The sequence below is a fragment of the Eschscholzia californica genome, unplaced genomic scaffold, assembly GCF_041429995.1.
Source record: "Eschscholzia californica isolate CP2 unplaced genomic scaffold, dmEscCali1.0.p SCAF_1, whole genome shotgun sequence".
NCBI lineage: Eukaryota > Viridiplantae > Streptophyta > Magnoliopsida > Ranunculales > Papaveraceae > Eschscholzia > Eschscholzia californica.
The window spans coordinates 78,317,454-78,341,372 of record NW_028238198.1 but is presented as its reverse complement, the minus strand read 5'-3'; the positions used below and the strand labels follow the sequence as shown (position 1 = coordinate 78,341,372).

General features: G+C 35.8%; 1 long non-coding RNA gene across 2 annotated transcripts; it reads right to left on the bottom strand.

The window, feature by feature from the left end:
• Positions 1-6,947: 6,947 nt before the first annotated feature.
• Positions 6,948-10,516, bottom strand: LOC147569488 (uncharacterized). 2 transcript variants are annotated; one of them, XR_015238734.1, is made up of 8 exons: positions 10,179-10,516; positions 10,069-10,099; positions 9,852-9,914; positions 8,902-9,090; positions 8,335-8,374; positions 8,123-8,228; positions 7,970-8,030; positions 6,948-7,190 (listed from the first exon to the last, which is right to left on the bottom strand). It is a non-coding gene; the product is annotated as an uncharacterized LOC147569488 (long non-coding RNA). The 2 variants fall into 2 exon arrangements; XR_015238733.1 differs by lacking the exon at positions 8,335-8,374.
• Positions 10,517-23,919: the final 13,403 nt, after the last annotated feature.

The following is a 23,919-nucleotide window of genomic DNA, read 5'->3' as shown; positions in this document are numbered from 1 at the left end:
GTTTTAGTTGGTCTTGTTTTTCTTGCATGCATAAATCTAGACTTGTTATGTATGGGTATCATGAATTGTTGTTCGAATAATTAATACACTAGTAAAAACAAGACTATGATGATAAAGAAATAAGTAGGACAACCTAAAAATGTCTACATCTATGAGGTTGGTTTGATTAGTACTCCTATCAACCTGCACAATATAAGTTGGTGTATCCAAGGGGTGCAAGGGTGTGCGGCCGCACCCATGGACGCTCCCAAAAAGTTTTAGTATTAAGCTAGTAATCCCTACAAACTTGAAAGGTTTTTGTTACGGTCCAAATCGGTAGGAAAAGAGAAAAAGTACGTGGCAAATGACTTTAGCTACAAACTTTCGACTACAGGTAATTCTTGATTGAAAAATAAGTTATTTGGTTATGACTTTGGTCCTAGCAAAATGGCATATAGTCATATAGTATATGCTATATTCATCTCATTAAATTTATCAAAATAACTATGTTGCATATACAGCTTTGCTGGTCTGCAACTGACTCTGTTTTCTTTTTTAGTATTGACTACAATGACCATTACAAAGACATTGATACATCAATACGATGTGATGAGCACGATATTTGTCGAAATGCTACTGACCTAAAGTCTGACGAATTAAATGGCCTAAAGCCTACAGAAAATACTTTATTTAATCCAAGTTCAATATTCATGGATTTTCATTTCCATGGGATCGCACCGGGACCTCTGCATAGCGGAGTACATGCATTTACCAACTGGGCTACCAGTTGTTGGCGCAACTGCTTCCGTTGAAAGAGTTTTTTAGGCTATATAATTAGTTAAGACACGCTTAAGAAACAAGATGAGTGATCCGTGGTTGAATGATAATTTTTAGTAGTTTTTATTGAAAAAGAAGTTTTTAGTGAAATAGATAATGAGTTGATTGCAAACATTTCAAAACATGAATTCTTGTAAAGGTCAATTGCATTTGTAATCTTTGATGTATTAATATAATTAATGAATATAAGTATTTTGTTCATTTTTATGTGTGCGAAAAAAAGAGAGATTTTGACATACACCCCACTTTTATATCGATATTATGACTACACCCCGTTTTTTTAGAACTTTTGATTTATACCCTCACGTGGACAAAACCCGTTAGAACGTCATGTTTCACGCGTGTGTCTCGCACAAAGTGAAGTTAACTCGGAGTTAATGGTTTCCGTCCATGTGAGAGTATAATCAAAAGTTTTCAGAAAACGAGGGTGTAGTCCTAATATCGATATAAAAGTGGGAGCGTATGTATGTCAAAATATCCCCCAAAAAAATTTGAATATATAATTTCGCCACCCCCAACGTCGAAATCCTAGATCCATCCCTACTGTCGAACCACTACAAAGCAAATTTAGGATTAAAACAACACATGTTATTTTCTTCAATGTTTGCGTAATCATAAGGCCTACAAGTTTATGTTTGTTTTAGCTCCTTGTAATTTTCAATATATATGCATGGGTTATTTAGACATTGACGCTCGGTTATTTATCGATATTAGAACTACACTGCCGAAATAAAAATATGTATGGCGTTGACCCCTATTTTTGATTTTTCTGTTAAATATCAGTTAAGTGGTTCACTTGCCAACCACATGCGTGACTTATGACAAAATAATCTTCATTAGATGTTTAGGTCACTTAGACATTGACCCCCAACTATTCACTGATATTAGGACTACACCTCTAAAACAGAAATACTTTTAGAGTTAACTCTCATTCTAGATTTTTTCGTCAAATACCAATTAAGTAGTTCGCGTGTAGTTTCGTATTCCTTTGATTTTTATAGGCTTTCAAATATGATGAAAAACTCATCCTAATCAGACAGCTAACATAAGAATCTAAGATCTCAAATTGCATTATCTACAGAAAGTGATGGGTCCATGAATTCGAAGTTAGTCCGAGAACCCGATCCAAATAAGCCAAAAATATCAAAGAAAATAAGCTACCCGAAGTCCGAGATGAGTTCAAACAGACTGGCTAGATATATTAGATAGGCTACCTATTGGAAACATATAAAAAAACCATACTATCTGGTCATCTAATAAGTTTGGTTGATTAAAGAGATTAGAGAAGATCACAGATATATAGTTGTTAGATACAAAGTATAGTCCTTAGTTAGTTTTAGATTTGTACTTATAAGATAAAAAAAACTCATGCATGTGGTTGTCACGCCACCCACTTATGTTTGACAGAATATCGAGAATATGAGTCAACTGCAGACATATTTTTATTTTAGGGATATAGTCCTAAAATTGCTAAACAACTAGGGCCCAATGTCTAAGTAAACATAAATATCCAATGAAGGATATTTTTGGCATAAGTCACGCATGTAGTTGGCACGTGAACTACTTACTGATATTTAACAGAAAAATCGAGAACGGGACTCAACGACAGACATACTTTCATATTAGGGGTGTAGTCCTAATATCGGTAAATAGCTGGGGCTGAATATCTGAATAACCCTGTATGCATTTATGGTGGGTTTGGTGGAAATTTTAGTTGGTATTGTTTTTCTTGCATCCATACGTCTAGACTTTGAAGAACGACCACCGCAAAAATATCAAAATCTATGAACCTACCGAATATAAGGGCATCTCCAATGCAACACTTAAACTCTAAATCTTAGAGTGCCAAATTGGATATTTTAGAATTTTTTTTAAAATCCATCTCCAATGCAAAACTCAACATAAATCTTTAAAATGATGTGTAATTTGGTCTTTTATTTAATTAGATATAAATTTAAGTTTTTTCCTAGTCCCATCCATGCCCAGATTTAGTCAATCAATCTGTCCATCTTATGTCCAATTTCAAACTAAATTTTAGCCCAACATTAATTTTAATAAAATGTATTTTGGATTTAAATGATAGATGGAATATTCAATTTCATTTAGATGTTAGAATTATTTATGATGGAATTAATTGTCCCAAGATAATTTAGATTAAAATAAATAAGATTGACTCGGATACATCAAATTTTTTTTTTTTGTTGAAAGGGATACATCAAATTTAAAAGGAAAGGAATAGTCCGAAGTAAAATAGAAAAATTAGGCATAAGGATTTACACGGGAGTACATTTCCGCATAGACCTTAATGTGTTGCACTACCGCTCGAACATGATTAGCCCCTACCACCACCTCTTTACATCAAAACAATGTACCGACAATGATACAAGTACCTCCTTAGTGACTCCATCATAATAAAATAACATATATTTTATTCTTTTCTTTGATGACTCTCTTGTTGACCTCTTTGTCTGCGTGGTGAATAAGACAAGGGGATATTGGTCTTTCCGTAGGTAAAAAGACTAAAATATCCTTTGTGTTATTCAGATAAAGTTACCAAAGAGATACTTGTATTAATGTTGAACATTCGTATTAGTTTAGGTGTTGGGGAGTTTGATTTCGCCTCGAAGAACACTTTCCGGTCAGTTATTATGTCAGCATGCTCTAACCTAAAATTTTGCGTTACTAATCTAACCCTCTTACCAAATTAAAACCAAGTCTCCAGCTGTCAAATCAATTTACCCCGATTTTTTTTTTTTTTTTTGTTTTTTTTGGAATCTGATAACTTCATTGATTAGGCAAAGCCAAGATGGATTACAATAAGTAGTTAAAAGAAGAACAAAGCACAAAGAAAATAATCTTATGCCTACTAAATATGAACAAGACAATAGTTTTCGTGTGTCTTTAGTGGTTCCCCCACTTTCATGAGTACACGACCCATTTCCACCACTTCCTCCATTGGTTCATGTAGTTGAGTAACTAACTTTGAGTGGGTCAAAGCTTGTAACCGTTTCCACACCACAAACTGGATTGATTGGAGAACCTCCATTGGCCGCCGGTCGGGATCTAACTCCCATTGTCAAGTCAACATCTTCCTCCATGCAACCCGAAGCTCGAGTCTCACCCCGATCTTAATTTTTGTTTTCCACAACTTCAATAGTTTGATCTCCAAGAGATCCCACAGAAGAAGCAAAATCTCCCTATCTTCTCAAACCTAAGTTTAACATGATGAGTTTGAATTTGAGTAAGTCCACATCTCCTGAGATTTCTCTTTAAAAGAAGAAAGAAGTGAGTTGTTGAAGAAGCACCTGAATTGTCCATGATCAAACACTTGAACCGGAAGAAATTCGAAAACAACAAAAAGATCCTATAGATCAAACTAAACAGGCCCTAAAAGACCAACAAAACAGATAACAAATTATTATAAATGAAAAGTAAAGGGATCCGGCGAAGGGTTTTGAAAAGTAAAGGGATCGGGCGAAGAGAGAACCCTTCGCCGGAGAAGCAACGACGATCAAGGAGTTTTACAGAAAACGGTTATGGGGAGTTAGAGAGAGAGAGAGAGAGGAGAATGTGTATTCTCCTCTCGCCGCTTTGTCTATATCATAGTTTTCATAGACTCTTGATGTGGCCAAACAAAGTCAGCTTGTTAATGCCTGTAATGTGGAAAAGTGGAAGCCAAGACATAGCTCAGGAGTTTTAAAATAAAAACTATAAATTACACATTCTTTTCTTGAGTAAATGCACACGAAGTGCGTATTTTCAAGTTGTAATATTCATAACTTGATAATTTCCCGTGAGGGGCAAATATGAAAATGAACTTCACACTACACTTGTATATAACAAAATTGCGGTGTATATGTAGGAAGTAGGCAAGTAGCATCGATCCCAATGGGGTGAAAGAATAACAACCTTATAAAGCCACATGGGGGAAGAAAAATCACCTTACAAATAAATCCAAGAGATAACAAATTTGTAGTGCACGTGGGATAAGAAATATTCCCATGGAGTAAAAGAAGTATCAACTTAGGAATTTGTTTTTCTTTCAAGAAAAAAGGATTTTATTTATATAATCTTGGTACAAAAGATCTCAAGCTTGAATCTAGAAAGTTTACATTATACTAATATACACATTCTCTTAGTTGAGGTTTCTTCTTAGTGAACGTGACGTGTGAGCTAGCTCATTAAGGCATCTCCAATGCAAAATTTAGAAAAATCTCAATTAGTTCTATTTGTCAAGTTTCAATTGAGGTCCTCATTCCTCAACTCCTAGGTGGCGAAAATAGAGATCCTCAATTCTTGTATTTCTCCAATGCAAAACTCTGAACATTTATTTATTTATTTATGTGTCATAATTACTTTAGAGTGTCTTCTTGAGACATCTCAATTCCACCTTCCACGCGTCATCTTTGAGATCTTAACTATGTTTTGCATTGGAAAACATTTATAAACATTAAATTCAAAAAATTTTACAGGACACTCTGAGTTTCTAAGATTGAATTTTGCATTGGAGAAGCTCTTAGACTTTCTATTTACACCAGTAAACTATAAGAACTTAAAAGATGTCCTCAAATAATTTATTTCGTATTCATTATGTTAATCCGGCAGACAACGTTTTCTGAGTCACTTTCTACAAAAATTCTTTTATAGCCTAGAGTGGCCTACATAACTGTTTCTAATCCGGTCAATGATTTCGTTCATCTATCGTTCGATAGTGAGGAAGAATGATTCGTCTGCATGACAAATTGACAATTACAATGACATTCATAAATTACCAGTTCTACTGCGCTTTCAGAGAAGATGATTTAAATGAAATGAGAGAGATTTGAGATGTTATGGAAGAAATTTTTTGTATAATGCTAAAATTGTCAATTGCAGTTATAATTTGTTAACAGTTGATAATATTTATCCATTGAGAAGAAAATGCCCATGATGAACTATGTTAACCCAAGGCAATAGAGAAACCTATGAGGTTGGTTCAATTAATGATTGACCCGCGAAATACACCTTAGAACGATTGAGGTCTTAACTTTTATTTTAATGATGCCAGGACATAATAAACAAATTACTTATTAAATGATTAACCATTACTTCATATTGATGCCATGACACTATAAATAGATGCTAGTATTCATTTTGTTTTCTCACAAATCAAAAACCAACTTATCTTATCCATTTAAATCTGAGAATATGGCTAAAGTTTTCTCTCTATGTTTGTTGTTTCTCTTGGTTGTCTTTTCCTCATCACGTGAGTTGTATTTTCTCTCAATCGCGTCATTTAGATTTCCACAAAATTACTATTAACATTTGTTATCTAGATTTGTATGTTTCTAAAAAATCTTTGAAATTCACTTTAGTTGAATAGTATCTATCCAAAAGAGGTTGAGACGTGAATGGGCTAACCTAATGGGCCTTACTCTGTTGGATCTTGATTTGATTTTGAACTAATTTGTGTGTTTGTACTGGTGGAATTTGTTGCAGAGATCGGTGTAATGGGGGATGCAGTAGTAAGTGTAACGTTAGCGTCACAATTATGTTCCGGGACTTTGGAAATATTGGGTACTTCCTGCCTCAACTGTGATGCTCAATGCAAAACCAAATTCCTCACTGCTGGTGGTAGCTTATGTGTCCTAGACGCACTACAAAAAATAGGGCCAGTAGGGACAGTAAAAAACCGTCCCAAACAACAAAAAACTGTCCCTAATAAAGTATTGGGGACGGATATTGTCTGTCCCAGAAAGTGGCGTCCCAAAAGGTATTTGGGACAGTTATAGCGACAGATAGCATTTGTCCCCAATATCTCACTTGGGACGATCTGTAACTGTCCCTATAGAAACGAATATTAGGGACGGTAATTAATTGTCCCTAAAAGTTTGGTTGGAATTTCTTCCTGTTTACGTTTGGGACAATGACATCTGTCCCTAAAAGTTTTGACTGAAATTTTTTCTAGCTTGATTTGGGACAATTAGTTGCCTTCTCAACGGATTTGCCGAAAATTTTCTGTAGCTTGCGTTTGAAAAACCTAATAACGGTAATTGAAAATATGGCAAGAATTTCTTTTGGATTTTCAAATAGAAATTATTTGTATGCTTCAACTTAAAATGAATTAAAACAATCATAATCAACACATCCTGTTCATACAAAATGATAATGTATTTATTTTGTAGCTATTGTAGTCAAAACCTTTACCAACTAGAGTATTTAACAAATTCAACAATAAAAAACAAGCTATATGTTATCAAACCAGTCAGACATAACAACTCGGATTTGTTACCAAAAAGAAACTTGCACACACTATCATTTGCATCTTTATCGATCTCATTGAAGTACTTCTCGACATGGTTGAAACTTTTCACCGTAGTAACATCGTAGACAATCTGTAAAATCTCAAATATCAGTATGTGTGTGATAATAAAAAATCGAAAAAAAATATAATGCAAGTACAAAGCATATAAAAATTGAACCTAAACTTAAATGCACTGATTTTTTCACACATGTACAGAAAAAGAAATAACCTTGAGTGCTAAGAAATCCACTAAAATAGTAATCCACTAAAATAGAATATAATTTCACATACTACTATATCTTCTTCATAGGAACAAAATCATCTCTTTTTTTCATTTGTTTTTAATGGAATCTTAAATGTATCATAACAGCAAGTTAGTATAATCTTTTTGTAAAATAAAAAACTAAGCGGCATAATAACGTCTTAGAGGCTTCAATCCCTCATCGTGTAAGCAAAGACAGAAAGATGCACGTAGATAGGCTAACAACTCTGCGACACAACAACAGCTGCAGCCCTTGGGTTGCAGCGACGCAGCAGTTACCCTTGGACATCTAAATAATGAAGAATGAAAACGTAAAGGAGCTGAAGTATTGGTACGTACTAAGACAGGCTTGTTGCTTGTCAACAAGTAATTTGATAAAACCTTGACGCAGTTAGCTATATGCTAATAGGAGCTTTTCCAAAATTAAATAGAGCTAGCAAGGTAGATGTTTTGCAGACAAGAACAAAATTATACGTTTAAGGATAAAGATTAAAGCCCTCACCGGTATCTGAATTTGGCAGCTTCATTCACAATCAAAAGGATAACAATTTTGTCAATAAAAAAAAATTGTGTAGCTTGAGAGGGATAACTATAAAAGGAATACAAACCTAATCGAAAGCAAGAAATATAAAAACCTGCGAACTAAATTTCAGCAATAGTCTGAATCCCCTATAACATTAATTAAACAACAAAAGTTAAAACTAGCATAAGATGAAGGCACGAATCATAAAAGATATAGAAGCTTGGGCTTTCATACGCACAATTCCAATAGCCTGAATCCCCTATAACATTCTTCCAAATTTGATACTTCTAACACTACCCAGATACCAAGCAGAGCCTTATTACGAAGAATGAAGAGACTTGAAGCTAAAAATACATGTATTTTTTAACAAATCAGAGCAATGCATACCACATCAATTATTATATAATAGGCATAAAACGAGAGAATAATAGCAAAAGTTAGAAAAGTAACTTGGCGGGCAACTTTCCTGATGTAGATATATCACACGTACCTGCATTGACAAAATTCAAGTTCCATTACATATTGGCCCTTCTCATTCATACGTTATAATGAGGCAAAGCAACAAAAAGTTCCAAATTTCATTGTCGTTCCACTGTTCAAACGTTCAACACAACTGATGTGTGCCCTTGGTTGTAGAAATCAAGTGTGCAAAAAGCCACTATATATAAGCGAAGGACTCAAATCCAATGCGATCAAACTATAAGAGTTAATGAAACCAAAAAGCAACTACTTAAATGATAAATTGATAATCGCTGCATATTTGTATTAACAAATATTTATAGCCATGGTGGGACTGCACAAGTGCACAAAGAAAAGAAAATCACATCAAACAATTAAGAATTTCATAGAAAATATCATCCGTGAGACCATGATAAAGTAGCCGAAGTCGGTTCATTCATAAACCATCTTGATTATCGTGCTATTTTCATGTATAAGCTTAAATTTAGCAGAGTTACGGATGCATAAAATATTTTGAAAAGTTGTGAATACAAACTAAATTTGTTGAATTTGTCATACCTAGATATGCAAGAAAAGTTAAACCAGAGCGAACATAACTAAGAAGGTCTACACCAAGGACTGTAAAGCCTGATGGCTTTAAGATGAATAAAGATGGGTAGCTCGTGGCCCTGAAATAAGATGGTATGGAAGTCTAAACTGATCTTGCTGACTCAAGAGATGATAATCGATCTGATCTTGCATCTTCTCCTGCAAGCAAATGAGTTTCTTTATCAACTTCAAAAACCAGTCTTCCATTCTCTCTCCTAATTTCATACAAGTAGTTCGGATAGATAACATATATTAAATTAACAAAAATGGGCAGCAATTTTGATAAATAACTTTAGTCAAACTAAAAGTAGGACAGATATATGATGCACAAAGACTCGGTGGACCTACAACCTTTCCGTCCTTGAGGACTATTTCGCTCTCTAATGGAAACATTTAAAGGAGAAAGCATGTGCAAATGAAACTACAACCAGAAAGTAGCTGCAATACACAAAGAAAGTTATTTGTGTGGTTTTCCGAAGTTGGAGCAGGAGTCCATTGACAATCACTATAACCTTTGGCAAAAAGAAGACTCAACAAATTAAGATAAACCAACTTCATTGGTCACTACGAACAAACTGGGCCTCGACGGCATACTGCATATATGAAGATAATATCACAAAATCGAAATACTGAATGGGATCAAATCCAATCATGGCTTCACTGCTTCTGATGGCCCTTCATCATCTCATTGTGATTTACTGGGCAATATAAATTTGGGGTCAAGAAAATATAATAATAAAACACACTTTGATTTTCACTAATAACCTAGTAAAACCCTAAGTAAATTTCTTTCTTATACTAGAAATTAAGTTTATTGTTTGAAAACCCTAAATAATTCTAATAGAATGTTACTCATTATAACTATGGTTAGGAACTAAAAAAGAAGATGGAAAAAGAAACTTAATCATTATGATACTTACGGAAGCAGCCGGTTTCTCTGATTTGTTCAAATCGATTTGTCATAGCCGAGTTTTTCTAGTCGACTTCAGTGGAATCGTTCAATCAATAATGTCAAAATAGTTAGTAGTAATAGAGGAATCAATAATGTCAAAATAGTTAGTAGTAATAGAAGAAGAAGAAGGAGAAGGAGAAGGAGAAGGAGAAGGAGAAGGAGAAGGAGAAGGAGAAGAAACTAACATGTTGGGTGAAGGTTATCAGAACCAGCAGCCTGGAACAGAAGAACACGGTCATTCAATTAATAATCAGAAAAATAGTTTGTAGAAGAAGAAGAAAAACAAAAAACTAACCTGGATGAAGATTAGGAGATCAATTCCTTGGTGAAGAAGAACTCGGCTGAAAGAGGGGAAAACGTGGGGAGAGAAAAAAAGAAAAGGAAAAAATGATTTACAAATTTGACTATACGAGGGATAATTTTCGCCCAAATTTGGATCAAAATTGCGGGAAGCATTTACACCTAAATTGAGCGCCTTTTTTTTTTGTCCCACCACAGTCCTTAAAATGTACTATTTATTTGTCCCCATTGTAATTTTATTAGGGACAAATATTACAAAATTGTCCCTATTTTAAATGTATTAGGGACAGACATAGAAATGCGTGTCCCTATTAGGCCCTTTTTTTGTAGTGACGGTCTTATCTCTTCCTGCGGTTGTTGCCTCTCTTGATCCACCACCGGACCACTGTCGAACCACCACCGAGTTAATCTAAGATTAAAATAAGACAACTACTATGCTTGTGGCTACCATTCCCTTTACTATTTCGTGCTTTGCTTTCCACAAGTAGGTGTATCATAAGACCTACTTACATGTTTATGTTTGTTTTTAATTCTTTGTAATTTTCATTATATTCATTTGTGGATGTGGTGGCTTTGATGGAAATATTAGTTGGTATTAATTGTTTTTCTTGCATGCATACGTCTAGACTTGATATGTCATTATGTGTGGGTTATCATAAATTGTTTTTCGATAAGTTCACTAATAAAAAAAGACTGTGATGATTATGAAGAAAGAAATAAGAGTAAATGGAACGCAAATGTATTAATATCCACGAGGTTGATTCGATTTGTATTCAACCAACAAAACATAAAGTTGGTGGATGTGATTTCTAGCGACCTCCAATACCTTACTTTGTGTTATGATTTGGTGTTTTATTTGTAGATATAAATTTTAGTTTTCCCTAAATCTATCTGTGTCCCGATTTATGAACATTAGTTGATAAGCTTTTTTTTGTTGGAGAAAGACGCGTTCAAGATTTCGTCATAGGCGGTGCAAAATTATATTATCAAAAATAATTTCTTTTGCAAACACAGAAATTAGAAAAATACTTATATTCGTTAATTATATAAATACATTAAGGGTTACAAACACAATTACCTCTACGAGAGTTTATGTTTTGAAATGTTTGTATAATCGATTCATTGTCAATTTCATTAAAACTTCTTTTTTAATAAAGACAAATAAACTATCAGTCAATTAAGGATCACTCATTTTGTTTCTTAAGCGTATCTTGACTAACTTCGTAGCTGAAAAAATTCTTTTAACGGAGACCGTTTCAATAAACAAACTTTTATATGCAACATAGTATTTTTGATAAATTAAATGAAATAGATATAGCATATAAAATATGATTATACGGCCTTCTGTAACAACGACCAAAACCACAATCAAATAGCTTATTTTATAGTTACGTACTATCCTAGCTAAAAGTTTGTAACTAAAGCCATTTGCGACGTCACTGTTGATTACGGTCTATTTCGTAGTTACTCACTTGCTACGAGATTGTCAATTTTCTACGGATATAAGCCGTAACGAAAGACCTTCAATTTTGTAGTGATGAATAGATTTTACTAAAACTTCTCGGGAGCATCCAGGGGGTGGGGCAACACACCGTCCCACCCCCTTGGATCTGTCCCTGTGTGTGAAGGAAAAATTTTGTCCAACACCGATCATATACCAAACTCATTTCTAGCTTCCATTGCCGTCGAATTACCAATTTCGTATGGATATCTTACAATTCACCCTCAAAAATCATTTGAAGGGAAGTCAGATCTAAATAAAGGTTATTCTTTTTCTGGTCCCCGGTAAGTGATCCGCTGGTCGTTGTACCCTCCAGTTGCATCTGACTTCCATTTTAGACTCCAATATTTGCCGCATTTTTGTCGAAATGACCTCACCTATTGATTTTGTTTTTGTAGTATTTAGTGTAAATCTTTGTTTTTTTTGTTATTTTCTAAACAAAATCGTATTTTTTTTTTGGAAGATTATACCTCTTACCACTCCAACCAAAGGTTGTTAGCCTCTTCTGCCTCACATATCCACTCCTTTCGTCTTCATCTTCTTACTCATCTTCCTTAATCGTCATTTCTCCAAAAAATTCTTGGAAGAAATTAAAGTAATTTCTTTCATTTCATCTCTCCATTTGGAAACTCCTAAACTTAAATATCTAAACCTGGAAACTCCTAATTAAATAAAATACTTAAATTTAGAAACTCCTAAATCTATAACCTAGACTATTTACCCCTGAGGCCTACTTGATCTCTTGGCCGTGAGGCCCATCATCTTGGCCGAGAGACCCACTATAATCTACATCAATTTTATAATAATTCATATTTATTTAATTTCTTAATTATTTTTTAGGAAATTCAACCAAACCTTTAGAGAGGAATAAAACATCTGTGGTATATTTCCCCGACCTTCAAGGTCTGCTCGTGAGCATATCTAGGTCTGTTCGTTGAACAGACCTAGCTCCGGCGAAGGGAAACCCCTTCGCCGGAGTTTGAGAGAGAGAGAGAGGTGAGGAAATTAAAATAAAAAAAAAATTCTAGAGAAAGAGAGAGGAGAGAGAAATTTTTTTTTATTTGAAGGTCACCGGCCGGAAATTTGGCCGGCCGGCGACCTGCCGAAGAAGATGATGACGGCGCGAAGTGAGATGATGCGGCAGAGAGAGAAAATGAGATAGAGGAGAGAGAGTAACGGTGTTATAACGGAAGGGGGCCATATGGGTATTTCTTGTAAAGTAGGGGGCCAGGCGGGAAGCTGGTCACAAAGTTGGGGGCCAGGCGGGAAGCTGGTCACAAAGTTGGGGGCCATTAGGGAAATAACCCTTAATAAAACGGTGTGCGGAATTTGTCTGTTGTCTAAACAAACACGTTTAAAATTTCCTATTAGTACTTCTTGCACTTCTCGTCCTTTGAATTACTTCATGCGGACCTATGGGGTCCTTTTTTCCATTCCTTCTTCTTCGGGATGTCAATACTTTCTCATTCTCGTTGATGATTATTTTCGATGTACTTGAGTTTTCTTACTTGGATGCAAATCAGGTACTAAATTTTTTTTTATCCAATTTTTATAATTCTGTTAAGATGCTATTTCACACTCACTTGTCTACCCTACATTCTGGAAAAGGAGACATTCTTTTTTCACAAATACAAACCTTCCGCTCTGATAATGGTTCTGAATTTATAAACCATGATGTCCAAAATTGGTTAGAAGATAACGGCATCATACATCAACGATCTTGTTCGTATACCCCACACCAAAACGTGGTAGAAAGAAAGCACCGCCACATTTTGGAGGACGCTCGATCTCTCCGGCTTCAAGCAAATCTTCCACTTTCTTTTGGGGTGAATACGTTTTGACCGCCGTTTATATTATTAATAAATGACTACACCTTTGTTAGATGGAAAATCTCCTCATGAGAAGCTTCTTGGTTCGACCCCTTCTCTTTCTCATTTACGTATTTTTGGTTGTTTATGTTATACTCGTAATCCTCATCCAAAAACAAAACTAGATCCTATAACCATTCCCGGTGTTTTCATTGGTTACCCACATTGCCAAAAGGGCTACAAAATCCCTTGTCTTACGACTAAGAAAATATTCGTTCATAGAGATATTGTTTTTCACGAAACTAAGTTTCCTATGCCTCACATCAACACATTCTCTTTGCCCCCCCGTCTTTGATAAATCTTTTGTTTCGATTCCAGACAATGGTACTTTCAACATGCCTCGGTCCCTCCTTCGTCCATATCTCGTCTTCTACAAACGCTCCTACTCTGGACTACACTCCTATTCATACTGAGGCCCAATCGGTAACTCCTCTTACCCTTTCTGTTGTGGGTGTGCCCACCTCTTCTCTGCTGGACACTCCTCGATCCACTTCTGTTTCTGACATTGATAATTCTCTGTCGGCACCCACCCCGGACTAGGGCATTCTCCATACTGAGGTCACTGACCCGTCTACTTCCCAATCATATTCTGATCTCGTTCCTTCCATTCGCCGTTCTCAACGCTCACGTCGACTACCCTCACATTTGGGTGATAATGTCTGCCCAGCCTTACAACAGTCCAATCTTCTTCCCGATAAGGTTATTTTTTGTCCTCTCACTAATTACATTTCTTTTAACTCTTTCTCGCCTCCCCATCGAGTCTTCCTCACCTCGGTTCTTTCCAATGTCGATCCGCGAAATTACTCTGAGACCATGACCTCTTCCCTTTGGAAATATGCCATGGCTAAAGAAATTGTCGCTTTAGAATCTAATCGTACTTGATCTCTTGTTGACTTGCCTCCAGGTAAATGGCCCATTGGCTGAAAATGAGTATATAAAATTAAACATCGATCTGATGGTTTCATCGAGCGCTATAAAGCCCGATTAGTAGCTAAAAGTTATACTCAAATAGAGGGTTTAGATTACACCGACATTTTTGCCCCTGTTGCCAAACTAGTTACGGTTCGCATGCTCCTTTCTCTTGCTGCTATTAAAGGATGGTCTCTCCATCATCTTGATGTGAACAACGCTTTCCTTAAAGGAGATTTTGATGAAGAGGTGTTTATGAAACCACCGCCTGGTTTTTCTATTCAGGGGAAGACCCGAGTTTGTAAACTTCACAAATCTCTTTACGGTCTCAAACAGGCTTCTCGTCAATGATTTTCAAAATTCTCGTGTGCCTTACTCTCTCGAGGTTTTGTTCAATCCTTTGCTAATTATTGCCTTTTCTCTTACACGAAGGATTCCCTTTCTCTCTATGTCCTCGTCTATGTTGACGACATAATTTTCACTGGCACGGATGATAATGCCATTTCTAAATTGAAAGATTTTCTTGAACAAACCTTCGTTCTCAAAGATCTTGGACGTCTTCAATATTTTCTTGGGATTGAAGTTTCCCGTTCTTCGGACGAGATTTTTTTATGTCAGCGTCGCTACACTTAGATATTCTTGAAGATTCATGTCTTACGGCTTCTCGTCCCTCTTATTTTCCAATAGAACATAAATCTCAACTCAATAATGAGGATGAAATTCTTCTTCCGAATCCCTCCATTTCTCGACGCCTTATTGGTCGTCTTATTACCTAACAGACACTAGACCCGACATTACTTATGTTGTAACAATTTGATTCAATTCATGCAATCTCCACGATCTATGCATCTTGATGCCGCCATCGGGTACTCTGTATCTCAAGGGCTCTCTTGGAAATGGAATTTTCTTATCCTCTTCCAGTCCACTCCAGATATCCGGCTACAGTGATTCTGATTAGGTCGGATGTCCTTCCTCGCGCCGATCCACGACTGCTTACATCAAGATCTAGCCCGTTTTCTTGGAAATCTAAGAAACAATCTACGATTACAAAATCTTCAACTGAGGCTGAATATTAGGCTTTGGCTTCACTTATTTGTGAACTCTAATGGCTCAAGTATCTTCTTCACGATCTCGGAATTGATCATTCGGCTCCCATGTTTGTCTACTGTGACAATCGTGCTACTTTACATATTGCTGAAACACCAGTGTTCCATGAACGTACCAAACACATCGAGATCGATTGCCACCTTGTTCGTGAAAAGATAAAGTCTAAACTCATTTCTCCCCGTTTCACACCAACCACGGAACAACTTGTTGACATCTTTACGAAGCCATTAGGTGCCGACGCATTTCGAAACATTATTAGCAAGTTGGGCAATTTCTCTCCATCTGCTCCAACTTGAGGGGGTGTATCACGGATCAAGACCCGACCCACTTCACATACCCACGGATGATCCACAACCGAGTGACACCCTTAATAGACTTGGTCAAATAAGATATTTCCTAGATATGATTTCATGTGATCTTTGTTTTTTTTTTTTTTTGGAAGTCGACTACGATCTACGTATGTGTGATCTTTGTTGTTACTTATCCCATACAAACCTATATCTATATATATATATATATACTTTATCATTTATCATTTTGAACATAACAGAGAGAATACTTATTCTACTCTATCTTCCTCTCTCTCTCTCTCGGTTACCTTCTCTATCTCTCTGTTAACTATAAGTTCATAGAATGCAAGCAGAACTTAGATGCTACAAAAGTTGGATCATAGTAAAAAAAGGAAAAGTTACTTTTATGCGAGTCTTGTACATTTTTGTTCTTATTTTCGAGAACCATACCAATGTGTTTATGTGGAAATGGCTTGTACATTTGATATATCGATATTTTGTACATTTTATAATTGCTTAAACATTTGAACTGATCCATACTATACTATTCTGCTTTAAAGGTTTCCATGCATGCTAATATTTTAGTGAAAATGCAAAACGCGTTTTCATTTCTTTATAAGTATTTCCAAATTTAGCGTTCTTATCAACTAGTCAACGAAATTATATTTATATGTAAATGTACATAATTTATCGACAAAAAAAGAATTAAATTGACTATTTTGGATTAGTTAAAATAAAAGGCAACTTGGTAATTTTTTTTATTGAAAATGAAGTGACGCGGAATTGCAAATCAATCCTTACAGGAGGCCATGATTTATGGATTTTTTCTGTTTCAGAATTAGCAGTAAACAGAGAGTTCTAGAAATTATTTTGTTGAGGTCCCTAAAAAGTTTTCTCTAGTTTATGTAGGACTGTATCTGAACACTCCGTTTCATGAAACGTATGCTGAACTTCACATATTTTTTACTCGGTGACCTAAAACCGTACATGTTTATACTCAGATATCTGTTAAGTATGTAGGCGATCACCTCCACTAATGAATGAGATGTTATTTAGTTTGTCATCACGAGGGACTCCTATGTTAATATCGGACTATTCTCGCAGTGTTAACTAATTTGTATTCGCGGCACGAGCCTCTTACAAATAACAAACAGGTGTGACTCGTGAATATAATATTTCTCAGTAATTTAATCTACATTATCCACATGCAGGTCTTAAAAATAATTGAACAGCTAGAGGCGCGCCAGTACTCTTTAATAGAAAATAGTTTTAGCAATTGTTTCCTAATTGAACCTTTGATACTATAAATAGAGCTTAATTACCCATTCAATTCCACTCCCCAAAATCTAATTAGGTCTAACTAATTGATCTAAATTGTTGAGATATGGCAAAGGCTTCTCATCTTTGCTTCCTCTTTGTTTTAGTTGTCTTGTCGGCATTGGGTAAGTAGTTACTTTTCTTTTTATTAATACATTAAAAGTCATCAATTTTATTACTTACTAATCACTGGCATAAATGTAAACCAACACCATTTGAAAAAGAAAAAGTCAATTTTTTTTTTAGCATTAAAAGAGAAAAATAAAGAAGAAAAAAAAAGCAAAAGTTGATGAAAAACCTCTAAAATCTAAATCACTCAGATTGGATCAATCCAATTGCTTGTGACTCAGACTATATGTCTAGTCCAAATGATCTAGACGTGTCTCGGACGGTGTAGTCTGAGACATGTAGACCTTATAGTTATATATATATACAAACCCCTCGCCTTGATTTATAACTATCTCAGACTCCTTCAGTTATCTTCTTCAAACTTTAATTTTTGAGATTTACAACCTAAAGAATCAATACCATTAAAAGCAATACCCTATTAAAATTGATAATAAATAGATCTTAAGAATGAAAAAACGACTCGGTGAACAAGAATAACTACAACCCCACTGCTTCTGTTCGGACTACTTCATTCCACAAACCCTAAAGACCTCTTGGATTGTCCCATTCAAAATATCTTGAGGGTTGGTGGATCAACCTCAATTCAAACAGAAACAGTGGGATCATCCACCCTAGAGGTAAGAGGTATAATCTTCCACCCTAGAGGTCAAGGGTTCGAGACACGCTGAACAATTCAACAAAACAGTGGGATCATCCGACAACCCTAAAGAGGCTTTTCGGATTGAACTATTCTGAAACCCCTTACGAACAAAGAAGATAAAATGAGAAAGATACAAGTCAAGACAAATAAAAAACACAAAATGCGTGAGAATCGAAAGTCCATGGGCCAAATTAACATGTGTAGTTAATGAGTAGAGAAGTATTCAATATAGAACTTCCATGTTGCGAAAAAAATAAATAAAATAAATTTGTCTAAGCATTGAATTTCAGGTAATTATCTTTTTATGTTGTGATTGGTAAATTGAATAAAATGATTGTAGAGATGGGAAAGATGGTGGAAGGGCAAACCCTAACATGTCCTGGAACTATAACAGTAGTGGGTCCCTGCGGTGGATGTATTGATAGATGCCAGAATCTCTTCAATCAGCTCCTTATTGGTTTCTTATGTATCCCTAGAACTGGAACCACCGTCTGTGGTTGTTGTCACCTCATCTCATCTCCCTAGCCTGCTGGACCACCACCTGAACCACCTTGGCAAGTGGCCGGGAACTTAATAAATCTTCTTTGGAAGTTAATTTGCTATTATCTATGTGGCTACTATTTTATGTCGATTTCTTTTTTCCTTAAATGAAGTGGGAAGACCCAAATTGTATGTGTGTTAGTGATAAATTATTTGCTTCGATTTTGGGCGACATGTTTTATGAATATATACTCTTGCCTCCATGGTGCTGTTACTTTATTATTTGTGGGAGTAGATGTGAAATAGTTAAAAGAAGAGTAAGTTTGAAATCGAAAATTTCACTCTAACGGTCTTAAAACGGTACCGGCAATAAATTTAGTGACAGCGGTATCGCCCATACCATTGTCCTTAATAGATATTGACCGTCACGAAAAATATGGGACAAATAGAAACTGTCCTCTAATTTGTCGTTAAAGCTATCTGTGACGCCGCTAGTGACCACACTTAGAACCGTCCCTAATACTTATCATTTGTCAATGAGACTTATGTAACTGATAAGCGGAGAAAAAAATAAAGGTACACAAATGAAAGGATTTATAAATCAAGAATTCAAGGTAGATTTGCCTGTGCCACACACTTTTTTCTTTCACAAAATTCAGATAACTAAACAAAATTTTCTCATGTTAGTCGTCTGTGTAGCAAACTTTATAGTACAAATCTCAGTTTTCATGTAGTTGACATGTGATTCTACGAAGTCAACTTATAAATGTTCGTAGTTTGGCAGCCAAAACATACCTACTTGCAGTTATAATATATATATATATATATATATATACACACACGATCATCAAGATGAACCCACCAATTGGTTATAGGACATCTTTTCTAGATCAATTTGGAAATTGTTAGGTGTGGTTTAAAAGAATATGAATATCGTCCGCCGGAATCATTGAATTTTTTTTTCTTTACCAGCTTCAATTAAGTTAGGTTTATTTTAGTACTCTCATTATATTTGATTCAACAAATCGTAGTTTGGATGATAATTATATGGGAGTAGTTGCTAGTAAATAGATCATAATCAATTTAAAGAAAGATATTCAGGATGATCGTCATAGTGTTACTCGGTTCATGTTAATGGTTTATTATTCAAGTTAGTTATGTGCTGGTGGAAAATCGGTATCATAAAAGAATCGTAAAAAGGGGTAGTTTTGGCAAGAACAGTTATTTTGTTTCTTCCCAGTCGGGTAATCTTCTCGGTCGTCGATTATTACCTCAGTTTTGACGCTGATTATTTTTGCCATGAACCTCTGAATCCGTTGTGATTATGTTCACTAAGTGCAATCTTGTTGCCATGGGCCTCTGAACCTAGCGTGGTTATGCTCACTAAGTGCAACATTTTTATTAAATGACCTCTAAATCCATTGTGATTATGTCATGTTTGCTCTGATACCATAAAAGATTTAGGAACAGGAGAAGGACCCCATAAATCAATGTGCACAAGAGCAAGAGGAGAAGAAGCTCGTTTATTATTCAAAGTAAATGGAAGTCTATGACTTTTACTCATATTACAAGAAATACAAGTAGAAGACATAGAATTCTTGGAAACAGACTGAATTAAATTATCCTTAATTAAAATATCTAATACCCTAGAAGACACGTGACCAAGTCGACTATGCCATATAGCAAGTGGTGCTTTGACTGAGACTGAAGTAGAACTAAAAAATGAGGAATGAGCTTCATCCAAGACAAACAAATTTCCTCGCCTACTGCCGGTGCCCAGAATCCTTCCTTTCTCCTGAAAGATAACAAAACCATGTTGTGAAAATAGAACAAAACAATGAAGATCATCCACAAGTTTTCCTATAGATAATAAATTCTTAGTAAGAGAAGGAACATGAAGTGAGTCAGGTAAGGTGAGGACACCATGAGGAGTGGGAAGAGAAAGGGAACCTTTATGTCGAATGGTGAGAGGCGAACCATCACCGATGTAGACTTTATTTGAACCAGAATATGGAGTTAAGTGAGAAAAGTTACCGGAACCTGACGTCATATGACTTGAGGCACCACTATCGGCATACCAAAACGGATCTGACGGATTGGTGATGACGAGAGACTGAAGAGCATCAGCGGTGGCTTCAATAGATTCAGCATCGGCAACGTGGGCTTCTCGGCGAGGTGATAAAGATCGATCATGAGGACGACGACGAGATGAGTCACGGGTCCGACGAGGAGAGGGTTCTCGGTACGGTTGTCGTGGTGAATATTGATCACGAGGAGAGTCTTTTTGACGTCGCGGTGGTCGACCAGTAAGCAAAAAACAACGATCAGCAGAATGCCCAGGCTTCTTACACCACTGACAGACAAACGTCGGTGTGGACCGAGAGGGTCGTCTATCATGGCGAGGGGGAGACCGAGAAGACCGGTCATAACGAGAGGAACGTTGTGGAGACCGATATTGGCGATGACTTGAATTGTGGGTAGAGACATAAGCACCTTCGGTAATAGGAGGAACAACCCGAAAGGATTTTATAACACCTTCTTGAGCCTGAAGCATAGGTAAAATATCTTTAAAAGTTGGAAGAGGTGGTTTAGAGAGAATGGATCCGGCTAAAGTTTCATAATCCGGGCCGAGACCTTTCAAGAACCAGTATACTTTCTCAGCTTCAGAAATATGATGACCAGTGGTGGCTAATGTTTCACATAAAACCCTGTAATTACGAGCATAATCCGCTATAGATGCATTACCTCGTTTAATGCATTGAATTTGTTCCTTGAGCTGAAGAGAACGAGTGATGCATGGACTAGCATAAGTTTGATTGAGCTGAGCCCAAACATCAGCCGCTCGGGTTAAGCCTATAATATCAGTCATTGCCTCTTTGGAGAGAGAACTATAGATGATCGAAAAAACAAGGCGATCTGTAGTTAACCAAGATTCATAGAGAGGATTAACAGTTAACGAACCTGTAGGGGAAGCAAGTGTGGGTTCCGGTGGAGGGACCGTATTATCAAGATGATGAACCAGACGTTGACTTTCCAATAAAGATAAAATCTGAGGACGCCATAGCAAAAAATTTTCTGAATCAAGTTTTAAGTTGATCATAAAGCTAAGATGCGGATAAGATATCATAGTTGGTGCCGAGGGAGATAAAATAGCACTTGAAATAGAAGAACCGGGTGAAGATTCCATAGCAAACAAACTTAATAGTAAAACCTTTTGAAGATTTTAACCTCGATATGAAATCGGAAAAAAAAATAGCTCTTGAAAAGAAGAAGACCTCGGTAAAGATGAACCGGACAATAGAATAATGATCTCGGTTGGAGACAACCGGAAAAAATAACAAGGATCGAACTCGTTAGAGAATGGCTCTGGATACCATAAAAGAATATGAATAGGTTTTGTGTGAGGAAAACCATTAACCTCCCTTGTATATTTATATTGTTAATAGTTTACATAAATATGTAATTGACATAGATAGCTATACACAAGAGAGGAAAGAAAATACATAAGAGAGGAAAGGAAATACATAAGGTAGGAAATAGTATATACAATATATTGGAAAGAATCAAGTCCAATCTCATCCAAAATCTTTAGTCAATTATTTCCCGAATCTGATTATTATTACCATTATTATGGTTATTGCGAACCGTAAGATTTCATCTAAAGAAGGATACGATGATGAACAATGTTAATCCAATGGCTATTGGTATGTCAATATCAACTGATTGGTTCATTCAAAGATTGATCAATGGACCACCGAAAATTTAGGATTTCAATAAAAATAATAATTTATCATTATTATTTTAACGAGGCTAGGATATAATAATAGCGTAATAATGTAACTAAGGAAATGCAAGTTGGCTCGTTTAAGATTTTAATAAACATTTTATTATTTTTATTAATTTAATGAACCTAGGACAGTATAGGGTAGTATTCACTTGTTTTCTCATAAATAAGAATAAAAAAAAAAAATCTATTTCTAGGAAGCTATAATAGTTGGAAATTATGGCCAAAACTTTCTCTCTATGTTTTCTATAAAGTTTTTGATCGTCCTTCGCTGCATCATGTAAGTAGTATTTTTCTCTTTCGTGTTGTGACTTAGATAAGAAGCAAAGTTACTATTTGTTATTCGGATTTTATTTTTTGAAGTTCACTTTGGACCTTCGGTTGATTTTAATATTCACACTGTGTTCATCTTCCCACATGCACCTCTTCAACAAAAATTAAACAACGTAACTTTATAATTAAATATTACGATTAATATTTCGTAATTGAAGCTATATTAATGCTATAAATAAAGTCTACTGTTTGATTGAACTCTCACAAATCAAATTAGTTCTAACCTAAGTGATTGAGATCATGGCAAAAGTTACTCCTCTTTGCTTTCTCTTGGTTTTAGTTGTCTTGTCTGCTCTGGGTAAGTAGTAAATTTTTTTTTTGAAAGTTAATAGTTTCATTTTTCACTAACTCCTAAGAATCCCAACTGTTATAGGTTAACAACTTATTTTAATCATTTATGAAAAAATTTAGCTTTTTATATGGTGATTTAATTAATGATACTAATACAATATAATCTAATTATTGTAGAGATGGGAAAAATGGTGGAAGGGCAAGTATGTTCAGGAACCCTAACTGTAGTTGGTCCATGTGGTGGATGTATAGAGCAATGTATGGAAATCTATAAAGATCTTCTTATCGGTTTTTTCTGCATCCCTCAGACTGGAACCACCGTCTGCGGTTGTTGTCACTCCCCACCCACCCCACCACCTCCGGCTTAACTACCACCTCAACCACATCGATCGGAAAGATGGAAATGAACTTTGGTACTTATGTGGCTATTTTATGATGATTCCTATTTTTCTATTTCAATTCCTTTTTGCTTTAGTGAAGTGGGTCGTTAAGACCCAAATTTGTACTAGTGTGACTTGTGGCTTTTATTTGTGTTAGATGTTCCTCTTTGCTGCCTTTATTTTAACCTTCATTGAAATTTAGATTTCTTTTCCTTTCGTTTCCGGAACGACAAAATTAGTATTACATCAAATGTCGACCAAGCAGTATTAGAGCAACCCATAGAGGGCAGTGGCGTAGCTGAGAATTTAGGGGCCCGGTGCGAAATTTTAATCGGGGCCCCTTACTTAAAAACCTCTCGTAGCGACCAACAAAAAAATAATATTAGACTACCAACCATTTATCCTAAATCAGGTCTGCCTACAAGAAAAAATAACATTGGGCCTTAAAGTGCCTATAAAGAAAATAACATCAGGTCCATGCTATAAACAACACAACACAAAAAAAAAAAAAAAAAAAAATTGGAATTCCCTCACTAGTTTTGAACCCGCGACCTCCGTAGCCTAGGGCTAGTTCCCAGCAGCAGACCAGTTGCGCTATCTCGTTTATATCTCTTAGAGTGGCTTTCAAATGTCTATAAAGTTATCCCTCTATAAATTTTTCAGGAATGGGGCCCTTAGAGAGAGGGGGGCCCGGTGCCGTCGCACCG